Source organism: Pararge aegeria, chromosome 2 (genome assembly GCF_905163445.1).
Source record: "Pararge aegeria chromosome 2, ilParAegt1.1, whole genome shotgun sequence".
Taxonomy (NCBI): Eukaryota; Metazoa; Arthropoda; class Insecta; order Lepidoptera; family Nymphalidae; genus Pararge; species Pararge aegeria.
This window is the reverse complement of record NC_053181.1, coordinates 18,075,276-18,089,202: the sequence shown is the minus strand read 5'-3', so window position 1 is coordinate 18,089,202 and position 13,927 is coordinate 18,075,276.

Here is a 13,927-nt window from a genome sequence, read left to right as displayed (position 1 = left end):
CAGCGATCAGAGCCCAATATAATCTACGTTCCATGGTAGTTTGAGTTTTCTTGGTATTAGAGACAAGGTGCAAGAAGACTATTAACTTGTAATGCCTCGCTTACGGAGACCTCGAAGAAACTGAGTAATCGGTTTGATATATAATGTGTGCATACATTGCCTGCACCTATGTAATGCCTTACCCTCAATGTCACTGTCCAAAAAAACTCTGACATGGTGACCGCCAAATTAAAAAATATTAGAATCAATACATCAAGCATATTAGAAGGACTGCTTGCTGGATACCCGTTGAACAAGATAATGGAGCGGCACAATCTACTAGAAAGAGACTTTCATTTTAAGATGGTGAAACTGAGACACAATAATCGGATGTTTAAGACTTGAAAAAGTGGGCTCTAAAAACTCTACTTGTTGAAAGTAAATGACATCATCCTCATCCTATAAATTTCTAATTTTTGGGCAAAGCAAGTAAACTTCCTTTGAAGCAACTTCTTCTTTTCCTGGGCCATTTTTCGCAAAGCATTTTCGCTTGTTGTACGGGAAAACTCATTTCCGTAGAAATTGCTAATCTAGTCTGATTACGGCTGTGGCTAAAAATGCTTAGCGTGGTACAAAAATTATGATATTTAGGCTCATACAACGCATTTTTAAGAAAAGGAAAAGTGAGCTAGACTTAATTAATATGACATGATTAATTTATCACTAATATAGTTGAGAGAAAGAAAGGAAGAGGTGAGTCTAGATTTTGTGGGATAAATGAAACGAAAGATTGGGAGCAAGCAAGTCAAAAATAAAGAAGGTAGATTCCAGTTAGCCAAAGAAGAGTTAGTCTGATCTGTGGTAGTAGTCTGGTCTATGGTGTGGTCCTCCTCTTAGTACATACCGCCCCTCTCCCCGCAGTCTGCCCCGCGTATCCCCGCTTCACTTTCGCACGCTCGCGAACTCGTCGCGACACTAGTTTAATTGCAGCACTGCAGAACCGGATTTATTGTCTCCCGTCGATATCACCTCCTGTCATGGCGCAGACGGACGGTTAAGTGGGGTGTAAACGGACCGGGCTTTTTGGAACTGGTTGAAACATGCTTTAGACTTTATACTTATGTACTTAATAAAACTCTAGCATTTACCGAGTGCCAGACAGCGTGGAGTCCAAACAGGTGGACTTAGAGATTTTAAAATTTTACAAAACGTGAAAATTAAGAAGTGCCCGCCAAAGCGCATTGGAACAGCTTGGTGGGTCACTGTTTTAATGTTTCTGGTCCTGTGCCCAGCAATGGCACGTCAATAGGCTAATGATGACGATGACGAAAGTTAGTGGGGTGTACACGACTAGAGGATGAGTATGTTTATGTTTGGAACTGCTTGGAACATGCTGTAGTCAAAAAACTTATGTACTTCATAAAGCCCACTTACTAAATGATGAAGCGACAGACAACGAGGAGTCAAAGGCGATGGAGATTTGAATTGGAGTAATGAATCAGTGCCCGCCAATGTTGGAGCAGCGTTGTGGGTCAATGCTCTAATTCTCTCTCCACTATGAGAGAGGAGGAATGTGTCCAGCAGTGGTACATTAAAGGACTAATCAAAGTCAAAGTCAACTATTTCAAAAATGACACTTTTGATCCAACATTACAGAATATGTACATAGCAGAGAGAAGATGATAATTATACTAAGAAATTAAGTGGGAGTACGTTCAGTTCTAAACTTTTGGGAACTGAAGTAAGAACAAACATATTAGAAGTAGATAACCGAATCTTTACATTATGAAAGGCTTTGCTAATAATATTTAATGAAATTCTAACACTAAAAGATAGCAGTCTAAACAGGGCATGCAATATAAGTGATGCTAGAAGACTGCACATTTTTATGCCCCAAGATGCCGTTCTAATAAGGTTTCCTGTTTCCCCTTAGATACTTCATTCACCGCACAAGGAAAGCAACTTACTCCAAAATCCCTTAAGAAAACATTCTTGATTGGTGAAAGCGCTCAGGCCGCGATTGCCCGAGAGTCGCATGTTCAAATCCTGTCGGTTCCGAAAATTTTTACATGCATTTTATATTTATAAAATTGGTCCTTAAGGGATTTCGGAGTTTACCAACATGCCCTGAGAGTTTCCATCGAAAGGGGGATAGAACTCCTATTTAGGCATCCTAATGTCGCGTAGAAAATGGATTAGGGGGTTAAATAACTTTCATACTCCCTAAAAAATTGAGACTGCATCCAGTGGCGTGCACAGGGTTTTTGACCAGGGTATGCATAAAGCAGGTACATGGCACAAAGTGGAAATTATATAAAATAATTTAATGCTTTTCTGCATGTATGAAGTGCACGCGACTGACTGCATCATCACTTATCATTAGTGGACATTGAAGTCAAGGGACTTTTAATGGAATAAATAAAATCCCACATAGCCCAACATGTACCCTGGGAGGCTGGGTATCCCACAAAGAAGAGGGTTGCACTTAGAAAGTAATTGTATTAAAACTTTTCAAATTAACAAAAGCAATTAAGTTAGGCGAGACCTTTTGACTGGTTCTTTCAATAAGGACAAAAATAGATATTGCAAATAAAAATGCTGAATTCATTCATACCTATACAGCAGAATGTGACCTGAGTGCTTTTATGATGTACTAAAAAGGATTTGGGAATTACCTTCAAGTGATATACTACGCACTAGAGACGACATCGTAAACCAGTTGCATATCGATTTGAGGTCCAATGGGCACTTGCAGTGCAGTGAGTATGGGTATTGGTGTGATAAAAGAGATTATGGTTTATGTGTTCCCCGTCTCCAAGGTGCAATTTCGGAATTATAGACTTTCGAAAATAAGGTAAAGAAATATCCCATTATCTGAACAAGATAGTTCTGAGACTAAGCATATGTTGATTCGTGTAGAAGTGAATCTCGGATGGTGATTAAATCCAAGGGCTGACAACGTGGAGTGATGTCACGTGAAGCACGTGAGACAAACAAAGCTATCGACCTATAAGCTACAAACTGCAATATCGGTAACATTAGTGAAATGACATGAATTCGGTCAATGTCCTTCACAAGAAAGCAATAACAAGATTTTTTTTATTTTCTAAAATGCTTAATAAATTATCAAATTCTTGTCTTTGGCAATACATCTATGGAGAATTAGTTGGGATAGAGCTTTTTGTGACGGAGCTCATCCGGTAAAACAATATCACTATGATTATTTCTGCCTTTAATCAGCATTGTTGCAATCATATTGCAATGCTGTCCGGTCTGAAGGGCGTTAATTGCAGGCACATGAGGTTTAACATATACGCTTCAGTTCGATGGAGCATCCCACAATGACGCACGGGGCATGCAGCACGTGTTCCTTGCATTCCCAACGCAGAGGTTACCAACAGGTGGGCTGTTAAGTTCTGTTCAGTCCAGCAATTATTACTGTTAAAAAAAACAAATAAACCAGAACAAACTGGATTGGGTTGCGTCGCTTCGGTTTCATAATCAGATCAGACCCATGTCATAATCATTTTGCATAGTCTTCCGATTTCAGCTCAATCGGTAACCTTGAAGTGGGTTAAATTTAACTTGCAAGATTCAATTAAACGCGTAACGTGTCCTTTCAAAATCACTTCTATGATATGATTTTCGGTCGCGTGTGTTTAATAGTCGTTCAACACGACTGCTCTGAATGTACATACTCAATGGAAAGTACCCACCTAAAGGGCATAAAACGGAATTTCAAGGGTTGCGTGAAAAATTCATTCCATGACTCTTAAGGGACCGAACGGTATTATCACATTGCAATCATCCCTTTTATTGTTGTTGTTATTGGCTGAATTTGCGGTACCTATACTGTTGCAAACCTGTGTATTATCAATCAATCATATCAATCCACTAACTTATTTGAGGCTTCGGCTTAGCTCACGGCTTCGCTCACGTTAAATTCAAACTTTGATTTAGTAAATTTTAACTACGAAAGTTTGAAAAAAAAGTCTTGCTACTAATTGAAAAATATGAACAAAAATTACTTAAAAAATCAGAAACTTTAAAAAAAATTATACCCTATTTAATGCCTTTGGAGTTGGAATTTTTAAAATTTGTGAAACATGTTTTTTTTTATTTTTAATCACAAAACTTAAAATCATAGTTTCATGGATGTAACTTGACAAATAAATTAATAAAAAAAAGGATTTTATACAAACTTACATCCCTCATTTAACCATCATAGGGTTATAATTTGCAAAAATACTTCTGTGTGCAAAATTTCAGCCCGATCCGTCAATTTTAAATATATAGATTACCGGCCACTAAAAGGCACTGAGCACCTTCCACGATGGGAAGGGTTTAAGCCGTTGTTACCACGCCATTACCCAGTGTGGTTGGTGGGCTTCACCCGCCTTTGGGAACATCATGGAAAAGTCCCTCAGAGTGGATGCCCCATGAAGGTTCCTCACCATGTTTTTTTTCACCGTTAAAGCAAATTCAATTTCTTGAAATGCACATAACTCACAAAAGTGTAAGGACCCTCGAAATAACTTTCGAGGCGCCTTAAACTTTTCACAGCCGAGGTCCTAACCACTGAGCTCATGACAACAGGGCATTGCTCACTAAACAAACACCTTTTCATTTTAGGTAAAACCGACAGTCCTCAGTGCAGGGCATGCATGGAGGCAAATGAAACACCGACTCACGAACTGCTCCAATGTAGAGGAGTAGCAGAACAACGCGCAGCATACCTTGGCTCCCCAGCATCACTTTCTGAAGCACTTGGCGACCTGGGCCGCCTGCTAAGCTTCTGGAGTGAGCTCGGCTGGCTGGAGTGACCCAGCGGGGAGCCGTACCAGTGGCACTACGTACAACGGGAGGTTCTGGCCGACCAAGTACGGAGACAAGCCCAGAGAAAGAAGAAGAAGAACCACTGAGCTATCACCGCTTCATCTAAGCTATCACCTCTCCAACCAAGCTGTCAACGCATCCGATCTACAGTAACTCAAGCAAAATTAAAAAAAACTGATGATTACTACACCCGCGATAAAAATGAAAATATTATTATGTGCATTTAGAAAACTGGAAGGATTAAATTGAGTACCTTATTGAACATTTGCTGCATGGAACAACTACAATTAATTTAATTGATAACGCCGCATCAGCGATTCTGACATTCGATATAGGATGCTTCTTCTTCTAGCCTAAAATACATTGGACAGATAAACTGGGCCATTGTTGTACCGTGTACGACAAGTGCACCGTGTAAATACGAGTAAGTGTGCTAAGCGGATCTGATCTGAGTAACGTATTCCACACTGGAAATATTATTTACAATTACAATATGTTAATATTTCCTTTACGGTGGAATACGTTCTGATATTTTTATATGAAATTTTATAAAAATATCAGAACTGGTAGAATCTGAATTATCTCACATCATCTCGCATCTGTCTGATAATCGCGGTCTAAGTACCGTGCCATTTTGTATACATGTCAGTTCTGCCATCTCTGAAAAAAGAAAACGTAAACCACCAATGAATCGAACCCCGTAGGTAAGCAGGCTAAGCTTAGAGGTCTATGATCTGAAAGATTTTGGCCTACCACTTAAGACAGCTCGTATAACTATCGCCTAAATAGAGAGGTCAAAGCTCTTATCGCTATGACCTCCCTAGAGGTCAACAGCGTTTTCAGGTAAGGGATATTTTCTTATTGACCCCGAAAAATGATTTTAAATTACCAACACAAAAAGAGAAAACATCATATTATTCAGAAATTTTATAAATTAAATTTTAATTAAGATCTTTATCATCGCACGGGCATAATTGGGAGCGTATATAAAAGACATCAACGCGTAACGACGTGACTTTATGCAAAATTTTAATGACGACGCGACGCGGCGTTCGTAATAAAAGTTATAAATAAAAATGTGTTTATAATTATACCGTGTAATGGATGTAGTATTTTATAAATATGAATATATAATTTCATTTAAGACTCGTAATCAAGGTTATAAATAAAATAAATAAGAATACAATTTATATCTGAAATACACGTTTCTTATTTTTATTACTAATAAGTCACGTCAATAGGTCTATGAATAAATAAGCTCACAAGTTGCATTCGTAATGAATTCGCCAAATTGTGAAGTATGTGAGCTACCTCATTTGTTAGTTGAATGTGTCCGGGATGATCAATATGGGAAGACATTAATATTTTTTTTTATTCCACTACAAGTTAAGCCTTGACTGCAATCTCACCAGCTAGTAAGCTATGATGCAGTCTAAGATGGTAACGGGCTAACCTGTTATAGTTAGGCAGTTATATTAAACCCATGCCCCTAATCGGTTTCCACGCGACAACTTAGGGGGCTAAATGGATTAGAGGCACGTCTTTGTCGGTCTAAGCCACAGCCGAAGCCTCCAACAACGCCATTGCATCATTGCATCATCCATCATTACACTTGTTACAAGTATCACCCAATTAATCTGTCTAATCAGCCCAGGGAAATTTTAAGAATTATAAATTCCCAAATTGCACCGGCCAGGAATCGAACCGGGGACGCCCGGTTATAAGACAAAGTCAAAGTCAAATATTTCTATATTCAAATAGGCACATTGATGGCACTTTTGATGCGTACATTACATGTAAAATATGACATAGTAGTGAGTTGATGGCGATAACTAAATTCGTCAACTTAAAACTAAAGCTACGAAGGTTACAAAACGCGCACGCGCGTTTTTTTTTATCGCCATCTCACATTGTCATTTAAAACTATTAAAGAGCCAACATGGTTAGAGCAATAATTTACACCCAAGCATTTTTATAGTTTATGTAATCCTTAATACTATAATATGACTTATGTATGAGCTTACGTTTAATACAAACTTTGAACTTTTTCAGAGACACCTCCAAGATATCAAGTGGTAAATTATTGTATACTATATTAATTTCCTGTAAATGAATTACTTTTTTTATTTACTCTAGTATATTGCACTGCAAGTTCGTTTTAGCTTCTAATGTTAAAATTATTGGCGTCACATTTTCTCTTAAATTTAGATATATTTTTGTGAACATACATTAAATTATCAAATATGTATTGACTAAAAACTGTCATTGAACACAGCGCTATAATAAAAAAAATACAGTATTAATATTTCCTCTCGTCGCAACCATCGATAATATTTGTTGCGCCATTCATGGAGTACAACAATAGATTTGTTCTAGTATGACACGGCACGGGCAATACGTAGAGCTGCCATACGTCCCGCGTATCCGGGACTGTCACCGTATTTGACCATCCTGTCCCTTATTACTACCTGTCACAGTTTTTGCCGAATTTCTACAAATTACAACCTCAACATGAGAGGTCATATTGAACTAGTAATTTGTAGAAATTCGGCAAAAAACGGTATTGAAGAATATGAATATAACAGAGCGAAAAAATAAATTTTATACTAAATAAATTAAAAATAATTTTATTTTTTTTACTTTATTTTTTCAAAATTATATTGCATTTTAATTTTTTTATTTTAGATTTTTTTATTTTTGTAATTTTTAAATAAATATATGTAACTATGGGCTATGCCTGAAATAAAGATTTTTATAATTAATGTTATTATTATACTTTGATACTTTGATACGGTATGGTGTTTACAATTGAGATTTCTTACACATACATACTATGCGTAGTATATGGTGTAGTTAAAACGACGCTGGTCGTGTTTTGCATCATCCTGTTTTGGTTCCTAGGAGCTATGGCAACTCTACCAATAGGTAGTAAACGTGCAGTCTTCCGCATGCTCCCCCGCAGTACGAGGAAACATACATAAATCATTGAGGCTGCCCCACGGGGCACTTGTCATCTGACCCGTTTAACCTATAGAGCCTTGGGTAAACTGTGGGACGTAATATTTAGGGGAAAAATATATAACTACTTAAATATACTACTTACGACAGTACACTCATCGCGATCTAGCCGCAAAGTAAGCGTAGCTTGTGTTATGGGTACTAAGATGGCTGATGAATATTTTAATGAATAATATAAATAAATACTTATAATAAGAGACACTGAAAAACATTCATGTTCATCACACAAACATTTTTCCATTTCACACATTTTGAATCGAACCCACGGCTTTGGACTCAGAAAGCAGGGTCGCTGCCCACTGCGCCAATAGGCCGTCTAAAAATATTTTTTTTTATTCGTTTCAAGGCCCCAGATATATAGTACTTATAGCTATATAACTTACACACAGTAAATAATTATTATAATTTTCCTATTGTAATAATTATTTACTGACTAGAGACTATATTTATAGATAGCATTGTAGCACACAGGTTCTTTAAAAATATTTAATTTTAGTAAACTGCACTTCTTTGTCACAAAGACTTTGTAAATCTGTTAATAAAATCGGGCATTCTAAGTTTAATTTTTGACATTTCATAACCAAATTTTTTAAGTCAGCAATCTCTTCGGCACAATGACGACACTTATTATCAGTTAAATTTTTAGTCTTGTGAGAGGCGTTGGTGTTTTGCAGATTACCAAATAATGAGAATAAGTTAGAGCAATTCATACACAAGCTCTTTAATTGTTAATGTGGTCCTTAGTATGAGGATATTTCTTGAACGATAACTTTGAAGTTAATGAGAGACCTCAAAGATTTAATTCGGTATTTTGTTATATGTATTTGGAAATTTACGATTTTCCTTATTTATCAATATATGCAATAAGGTCTATAATAATAAGGTTTGAGGCATTGTAATTGAAGTGACCTTGCATGTTAAGTTTTTACTTGAAAAAATAACTCTTTTTTTGTCAAACTCTTGTTGTCTGCAACTATATTTCTTGAAGCCGGTTGAGTTGAGTTGATAATAAATAAGTTAAACAGAATGAATGAATGAGTTGAAATAGGTAAGTTATTAAAATATTGGAAGGTTTTTAATGTAGCAAATTATGATGTATAGTCTAGCATCCATAATTGTTTTGAAAATACGTATTGTAACAGCATGTCGGTACCTTAAAAAGTTAATTCCAAAAACCCGGAGAAATAAACCATAAATTTTTTAAAATTATTATAAAGTTCTTAAAATAACCATGTAATAATTTCGGAAAAGTAACTAAGTGTTTTTCACACGCTCCGCCATTTAAAAAGTGCAGTATATATCATACACTTATTGTAAATCACAGAAAAAAAAATATACAAATCAATAGAGCAATTAAAGTTAAATGTGTAATTCGGATTCACATAGATTCTCATTCTGCATTCTTTGACGTAAATTTGAAAATCTCCATATAAAAATACCGTTAATTTTTACGTCATTAGAATTTAATAGATATTAAGGCCCCTGATTGATGATCGGAGGTTCAAATGGACAAGTGTAGCTAGGTCTAACAAGAAATATCTTCTTATAAACAATGTTGCCAGATATTAAAGTATAATTACCTTATTTATTATACATATAAAATTAATGTTGCTACGTGCTACAAAGTATTTACCTACACTACCTAATTCGGAAAGCATTACTTTAATTCCATTATTGCTGTATAAATAGAAAATAAGGCATGTTTAACTCAAGAAGTAGAACTCATGTTTAATTGTGATCGAGCTTTGTTTCCTGTGCACAACGTTGTTTTTAGGAGACAGTGATTTTATTAAAAAAAATCAGGAACGCACACCTATTTCGGGACTTTATATTAAGAGACAAAAGCACTATTATTTGGTTCTACAACTGGGAACAGAATTTTAGCTGTTATTTGATTAAAGAAAGCTAGCCCCGTGTTATTATTAGAGGCATAAGTTTTAATATTAAAAATAATAATAATAATAATAAACTTTATTCAGCTCCCACACTTAAGTAAACCAATGAAAACTAATTCCTAAATACATTAAAACTACTTATACACTATATTACATCCTTACATGCCTTATCGAAAGGTTATTCAGCTGAAAAGGCTGCCACCTCAGCATGATGCGGCAGTATTTGACAACTGGAGCGCTGATTTTCAGGTATAGCCTTTATAGGCGTCACAGATTTGCTGGGAAATTTTAAGTAGATGCGTAGTAAACTTGACAAGGAGAGGGTGGAGGGTGTATACGGAAAAATAAAGTAAAATAAAATATATATAAAATTATCAAACGATACAATAGAACCACATAGAAATATATATATATATATATATAAATATAAACAGATGTTAAGCACGACAACAAGCAATTAGTCTGAAAGATCCAGAATGTCTTTTTTTCACCTTAAAAAAACAAAAATACTCATTTAAAAGTAGATACATAAGTTTCTTAGTTATGTTTTCTATGACGATGCTGTCCGTTCTCCCCTTTTCTTTAGTCGCTTCCGGCAACACCCATGGGAAGAGGAGAAGTTTAGACAACCGGTTCTGCCATCACCGAATCGACCGTTACTGAAATAATAACTTACTTAATGAATAGTATTTAATGTATCTTAATGCTTTGCCAAATATACCTAAGTGTATATTCTTCTTCTTTAGGTGCCTCTCCTACTAGTGAAGGTTGGCCGTCAGTTTTCGATAATTTTCCTTTTCTCTCGCGAGGCTAAACAGTTGGGCGGCACTCGCCATCCCAGTCCACTCCCTAATATTGCGCAACCTCCTCTTGCGACCGATGCGTCTCTTTCCAGCAACTTTGCCCTGTGTCTATTAATGTATTTCTACGTATACGTACGTATTAAATAACTTAACAATGCATATTGCTAAGTGAATTACACCACCGATGAGTCTTCACGCATTTGTATTTTAGCATCTTACAATTTACTACTCACTGGAGTAGAATATGATAGTGTGAAAAGAGCTTTACCCATCCAGAGCGCAGCTTTTACGTAAGAGCATAAAACCGAATGTTATCCTAGTTGTATTTCCAGCTATGTTAACATAGATGGCGTATAGACATCTGTTTACTGGAATAACCGCTGAAGATCGAGTTGCATTTAAAATATTATTAGTTTCACTAGAACAAAGTCCTACCTCGCTTTGATAAACTTTTATATTTTAAGCGTTTATTTTAATCACTTTTTTGAATAAAATTTTGAGAGCTGATATGACAAAATTCTCAGCTTTTGAAAAAAATATTACAAGAATCCTTACTCTTAGTTATACGCAAAGTGGGTGTTGTCAGTTATATTAAACTCAACCCCTAATCGGTATTCACGCGACATTGTACCGGAACGCTAAACCTCTTGACGACAAATACTCGTCTGTAGGTAGGTAACTAACCAAGGCTGAAGCCTACCACCAAAGTGAACCACCATTATTCGTAGAATGAGATATTTTTTCACCTTTAATTTTCCGAACACTATAAACATCTACAAATACTTTAATTGCGAAATTGAGTTTACTACTGCGTTTTATTGACAATGTGAGATGGTGATAACAAAAAAAAAATAACAACCGGCTAAGTTTGTTGTGGGCTTCTTCTTAGACCAGGGCGCGTTTGGAACCCTCGTAGCTTTAGTTTTAAGAATTTATTTATCGCCATCAACTCACTCCTATGTCAAAAAAATATTTGACTTTGACTTTGACTTTATTATCACTTTTCGCATTTCGCATTTTTATTTTTATCAAGATCTAATTTTCATGTAATTCTGAAATCTTTATAAGTATAAGTCCAGACATAGCTTTCTCCAGTTCTGTAGAAGGATGTGCTTTTTTATATTTTGTTACTTGAGGTAAAACTATTGCAATTAACTTTATGAAAATTTAGTTTTCTATTGGTAACAGGAATATTAAAATCGGTCGTAGAATATTACGTACAAACAAACAAAAATAATCGGTCCTATGTATCATATTAGTATAGTATACAGAACATTACGTTAACGTTATGTACAAGTAACATCTATTCCTAGATAAAGAGACGGTTAACATCACTATTCAATCAACTTTTTCCTAATAACCTGATAAAACGGTTTTTCGAGATGCAAGCCTGCACCGTTACTCCAACTAGTTCAGTTTGAATCGAGTCGGAAATCTTTTTGCATTCGCTCCGACCATCTGACAGACTGATATCTTACTAATAACCAGTCGTATTTGCATCTCTGTTAACTGGACTTTACTTTGAATTTATTTATCATTCCTTTTTAAAGTTATCAAATTCAAATGTTCTTTATTAGTGCAGTCCTATCACAGACGCTTATGATGCTTTCATAGATATACGAGTATAATGTTTACTCAAAAGAGCCCACAACAAACTTAGCCGTGTAATTTTTGTTATAACCATCTAACAGTTAATTAATATTTAGCTAAGAAGTTAGAGCAAATTAAGTATAAATAAGAGCAAACCTATCATTTTTATCGTTTAAGTTATCCTTCATATTATAATAAGATTTTTCTTTAAGCTTACGTTTTGTATAAATTATGAACTTATTCCGAGACATCTCAAATATTTCATGTTATGAAATAATATACAATTTCCCTTGAATGAATTCTCAATTTAATTTAGCCTGGTTAACTGCACAACGAGTTTATTTTTACTTTTATAGAGTCCATTTTCTTTTGAAATGTTATATTTTTCAAATATGTATTAACTATGCACGGTCATTATTTTAACTTCTTTAAATTCATCCTTTAATGACTCTCTTAAAATAGACGTTTATATACTTTGTCTCAATTTTATTTACCACAAGAAGTCAGCCCTTGACTGCAATCTCACCTGGTGGTAAGGTTATGCAGTCTTTTGTGGTTACGGTTAGAAGTATTGCAGTTATATTGAACCAATGGACCGCCTGGTGACGGCTCAGAATAGAGCTGTCACCACCCCCCCCCCCTTTTTCCGTGGGTGTCGTACGAGGGGACTCATAGAATGGAACGGAGAACGGGCAGAACTATCCTCTGTAATACTACTACCATTTACTGTGATCACCAATCAGTCTACCCAGCGTGGTGACTTTGGGCAAGCCATCCCGTTGCGATAGGCTTTTAGTCCAACAGTAAACTGTTATAATGTATTAATGCTTAAAACAAAACATGGTACATCTAATAACCTAGAGATAGACAGATAACTTGAACATTTATACAGAGACAACCAGGAAAATCGAGGCGTGTGACGAGAACCTATTTACGTAACAAAAGCTCTAAGTAGGTGTGACAATTGGTGCGACGGTCGTTTGCGCCCGCGCACGGGAGCCTGCGAGCTCGCGGGGACAGGGGGAAAGGGGGAGGCGGGAGGGGGAGGAGGGGTCCAGCTACCGCCGCAACCAGTTTGTTTTAAATTCGCGATAAAAAATATCTGCAGCGTCGTGTCATTAGCCGCAACGTCCCCCGCCCGCTTGCATTTATTAATCTTATTCGGAGAAATCGGCGCATCACCTCCCCGCTTCCCTTGATGCCCACTACGCCGCTTTCGGGCCAGTGGCGGTCTTTCGGATATATTTTAGTTTGCAATATCGACATCGATGTTTTTTTTCCTCCTTTACTACTGCCATCTATTGCCATCACCTATTTGTTTGCTCAACCTGGTGATTATGGACAAGCCCTTGCATCAGGATAACCCCGTGGTCCAGCAGTGGACTGTTACAGGATATTAATGATTTCAATATAAGTAGGCCCTTAACTGCAATACATGCAATGCAATCTAAGAGCGGGATAACCTGGTAAAGTGTAAGACAGTTATATAAAGCCCATACCGCTCATCAGTTTCTACGTGGTATCGTACCGCTTTGTCGGTACATATGTCGTTAACTAGCAACGGCCGAAGCTTCCCTCTCGAAATTCGAAAATTATTAATTTCCAAATTCTCCCTACCAGGGACAGAAACTGGGCTTGTAGTCTTCTAAGTGGGGACACTTAGAAGAATACAAGCCCGAGGTGTTGTCAAAATGTGCCGCAAATATGGGCTTACCAGAGTTCAACTTTCAAACAGATAATATATTGATGTTTATCAACTACAGTTTTTTTGTAAATTGAACGAAGTTAACCTAAATTACACAATTA